General features: G+C 40.6%; 1 pseudogene; it reads left to right on the plus strand.

Moving 5' to 3' along the window:
- Positions 1-302: 302 nt before the first annotated feature.
- Positions 303-5,157, plus strand: part of LOC135574146 (uncharacterized) — a 10,444-nt pseudogene continuing 5,589 nt past the window's right edge.

Genomic DNA, 5,157 nt, shown 5'->3' on the forward strand with positions numbered 1-5,157 from the left:
TGTGCAGCTGCTCGGTCATGGAAACCCATTTCATGAAGCTCCCGACGAACATTTATTGTGTTGACGTTGCTTCCAGAGGCAGTTTGGAACTTGGTAGTGAGTGTTACAACTGAGGACAGATTATATTAATGCGCTACGTGCTTCAGTATTTGGTGATCCCGTTCTTTGAGCTTGTGTGGCCTACCACTTCGCAGCTGAGCCGTTGTTGCTCCTAGAAGTTTCCTCTTCACAATAACAGCACTTACAGTTGACCGAGGCAGCTCTAGCAGGGCGGAAATTTGACGAACTGGCTTGTTGGAAAAATGGCATCCTATGACAGTGCCACGTTAAAAGTCCCTGAGCTCTTCATTAAGGCCATTCTACTGACAATGTTTGTCTATGGAGATTGCAGAGCTGAGTGCTCGAACTTATACACCTGTGAGCAACGGGTGTGGCTGAAATATCAGAATCCACTCATTTGAAGAGTTGTCCACATACTTTTGGCCATGCAGTGTATCATCACATTTGTGAAAATGTGGTTATATAAGATATATATACATATCATTATATTTGTGTTTGTGGATGAATTTACTTTTGCCAGATGCCTTTTAAAAAGTATTTTATTTGTTGCATTGAAGATCCACTATGTTTTTTTGCCAGTTGAAAAATATTTTTAAAAGCCACCTCCAAAAGTAAAACAAAAATCTAAAACTGCTAATTTCTGGAAAACAAACATGACAAACAATCTTGTACCACCATCGTGTGGCCAACGCATTAACATTTGTTGAAGGACTGGGATCTAATCTAAATTGCATTTCTTTCACATCTCTCGTTCTCTTTCCACACTTCCTTCTCATAGCCCATTGGAGAAGAAGGTCAGAGGGGAGGGCCTTTTGACTTTTTTATCCAATGGGTGTTTGAGAAGGAGGCGAGGAGAGAGGATGTGAGGACTCAATAAATATGCAAATGAGAGGGTCTTATTTGCATAATAATTCATTGGATATAAGCCGGACGACAACCTGTTGCTAGGTAAAAACTCAAGAGATTGTGGTATAATAAGCAATGTGGTAAAATGTACCCTCTGATAGGCTAGATTACATTTTCAACCGTCAAATCATTTCAGATCTATACACAGGGTTTCTACGACAACTAAAGAAATTTCACGACAAACACACACACAGGGCAATAAAATCGAACAAATACATTTTGAATGATAATTGAATTTCAAAAAATGTGATTCCAAACTGCATGTCAATTCCCTGAACGTATCAAATATTGTATTACATTCCTTGTATTAAACTCCCTGTACACAGATGCCTTGGAGGTTAAGGGTTTGGGGGTTGTTTCTGGACAAGGTCCTGTTATCCTTCCCCTGAAAGCACAGTTCCCTCTCCCAGGACTTGTATATTATCTAGAGTGTGGATGTCAATGTACTGGCTACATCCTGAAGCCTTTACAACTATAACCTATCAGGATTAGAATTCTGCATCCACCATGATGAAAACTGAAGCGCAGAACAAAGACTGACAGAGAACAACATGTCAGAAGGCCTAACAGAATAGACATGAAGAGGAGCCGGCTGTATTATTCTGTTATCCAACTTCCAGTCCGTCATAACAGATCAGTCTATTTCCTGTGACCTCACAACCAGACAGAGAGTCTTAACAACCAGACAGAGAGTCTTAACAACCAGACAGAGAGTCTTAACAACCAGACAGAGAGTCTTAACAACCAGACAGAGAGTATTAACACCCAGACAGAGTGTCTTAACAACCAGACAGAGAGTATTAACACCCAGACGGAGAGTCTTAACAACCAGACAGAGAGTATTAACACCCAGACAGAGAGTCTTGACAACCAGACAGAGAGTCTTAAGAACCAAACAGAGAGTCTTAACAACCAGACAGAGAGTCTTAACAACCAAACAGAGAGTCTTAACAACAAGGTCTTCTATGTGACAACAAGACAATTTCTATAACAAGTGAAAGCTTAGCCTGGATGTTCACATTTGCATTGTTCCAAGTCTGCTGAGAAGGGTTTTGATGTGTTTGGGGATTGTGATTACAGGTGACGCTGGTTGAGAGAATGCCAAGAGTGTGCAAAGCTGTGTACGTGCAGGCAAAGCTGTCATCAAGGCTATTTTGAAGAATATCAAATATAAAATATAACTTTGACTTGTTTAATACTTTTTAGGTTACTACATGATTCCATATGTGTTATTTCATAGTTTTGATGTCTTCACTATTATTCTACAATGTAGAAAATAGTAAAAATTAAGAAAAACCTTTGAATGAGTAGGTTTGTTTAAACTTTTGACTGGTACAGTATATATATTTAAAGGTTTTACTGCTAACCTACAAAGCAGTACATGGGTTTGCTCCTACCTATCTCTCTGATTTGGTCCTGCCGTACATACCTACACGTACGCTACGGTCACAAGACGCAGGCCTCCTAATTGTCCCTAGAATTTCTAAGCAAACAGCTGGAGGCAGGGCTTTCTCCTGTAGAGCTCCATTTTTATGGAACGGTCTGCCTACCCATGTGAGAGACGCAGACTCGGTCTCAACCTTAAAGTCTTTACTGAAGACTCATCTCTTCAGTGGGTCATATGATTGAGTGTAGTCTGGCCCAGGAGTGTGAAGGTGAACGGAAAGGCTCTGGAGCAACAAACCACCCTTGCTGTCTCTGCCTGGCCTGTTCCCCTCTTTCCACTGGGATTCTCTGCCTCTAACCCTATTACAGGGGCTGAGTCACAGGCTTACTGGTGCTCTTCCATGCCGTCCCTAGGAGGGGTGCGTCACTTGAGTGGGTTGAGTCACTGACGTGATCCTGTCTCAGCCTTCAGTATTTATGCTGCAGTAGTTTGTGTCGGGGGGCTAGGGTCAGTCTGTTATATCTGGAGTATTTCTCCTGTCTTATCCGATGTCCTGTGTGAATTTAAGTATGCTCCCTCGAATTTCCCTCTCTTTCTCTCTTTCTCTCTTTTTCTTTCTTTCTTTCTTTCTTTCTTTCTTTCTTTCTTTCTTTCATTCTTTTCTCTCTCTCTCTCACTCGGAGGACCTGAGCCCTAGGATCATGCCTCAGGACTACCTGGCCTGATGACTCCTTGCTGTCCCCAGTCCACCTGGCCGTGCTGCTGCTCCAGTTTCAACTGTTCTGCCTGCGACTATGGAACCCTGACCTGTTCACCGGACGTGCTACCTGTCCCCGACCTGCAGTTATCAACTCTCTAGAGACAGCAGGAGTGGTAGAGATACTCTTAATGATCGGCTATGAAAAGCCAACTGACATTTACTCCTGAGGTGCTGACTTGCTGCACCCTCTACAACCACTGTGATTATTATTATTTGACCCTGCTGGTCATTTATGAACATTTGAACATCTTGGCCATGTTCTGTTATAATCTCCACCCAGCACAGCCAGAAGAGGACTGGCCACCCCTCATAGCCTGGTTCCTCTCTAGGTTTCTTCCTAGGTTCTGGCCTTTCTAGGGAGTTTTTCCTAGCCACTGTGCTTCTACACCTGCATTGCTTGTTGTTTGGGGTTTTAGGCTGGGTTTCTGTACAGCACATTGTGACATAAGCATTTGATTGATATTACTTCCGCCTGCCCTTATCTCAAGGTTTTCTCATGCGGACATGAATTGACCAGGTGGATGAGTTCTTTCATCAGAATTCACAGAAACCTTAAATGATTACACAGTGCCATTTACATTGTACAAGTCAGTTTTCGGCGTCCATCCATGTCTGGGGACGTCGGGAGATGATGTGGAAACTCACCGCTAGAGGGCGACAGTAAGCGCTGTTACCTTTAAATAGGTTTCAGTTTTGCCAGAGTTTTGTGGAAGGGGATGGAGAATGGGTGTAATCATCTGACTGACTCCAAAGGTCCCTTACCTTAACCATTTAGAGATAATGACTAACCTTTACCTTAACTATTTAGAGATAATGACTAACTTTAACCCTTACCTTAACCATTTAGAGATAATGACTATCCTTAACCCTTACCTTAACCATTTAGAGATAATGACTAACCTTAAGGTCCCAAACCTTAACCATTTAGAGATAATGACTAACCTTAACCCTCACCGTAACCATTTAGAGATAATGACTAACTTTAACCCTTACCTTAACCATTTAGAGATAATGACTCACTTTAACCATTTAGAGATAATGACTAACCTTAACCCTTACCTTAACCATTTAGAGATCATGACTAACTTTAACCCTTACCTTAACCATTTAGAGATAATGACTAACCTTAACCCTTACCTTAACCATGTAGAGATAATGACTAACCTTAAGGTCCCAAACCTTAACCATTTAGAGATCATGACTAACCTTAAGGTCCCAAACCTTAACCATTTAGAGATAATGACTATCCTTAATCCTTACCTTAACCCTTACCTTAACCATTTAGAGATAATGACTATCCTTAATCCTCACCTTAACCCTTACCTTAACCATTGAGAGATAATGACTAACCTTAACTCTTACCTTAACCATTTAGAGATAATGACTAACCGTAACCCTTACCTTAACCATTTAGAGATAATGACTAACTTTAACCCTTACCTTAACCATTTAGAGATAATGACTAACCTTAACATCCCAAACCTTAACCATTTAGAGATAATGACTAACCTCAAGGTCCCAAACCTTAACCATTTAGAGATAATGACTAACCTTAACCCTTACCTTAACCATTTAGAGATAATGACTAACCGTAAGGTCCCAAACCTTAACCATTTAGAGATAATGACTATCCTTAATCCTTACCTTAACCCTTACCTTAACCATTTAGAGATAATGACTATCCTTAATCCTCACCTTAACCCTTACCTTAACCATTGAGAGATAATGACTAACCTTAACTCTTACCTTAACCATTTAGAGATAATGACTAACCGTAACCCTTACCTTAACCATTTAGAGATAATGACTCACTTTAACCCTTACCTTAACCATTTAGAGATAATGACTAACCTTAACATCCCAAACCTTAACCATTTAGAGATAATGACTAACCTCAAGGTCCCAAACCTTAACCATTTAGAGATAATGACTAACCTTAACCCTTACCTTAACCATTTAGAGATAATGACTAACCTTAACCCTTACCTTAACCATTTAGAGATAATGACTAACCTTAACCCTTACCTTAACCATTTAGAGATAA

This window comes from Oncorhynchus nerka, linkage group LG12 (genome assembly GCF_034236695.1).
Source record: "Oncorhynchus nerka isolate Pitt River linkage group LG12, Oner_Uvic_2.0, whole genome shotgun sequence".
NCBI lineage: Eukaryota > Metazoa > Chordata > Actinopteri > Salmoniformes > Salmonidae > Oncorhynchus > Oncorhynchus nerka.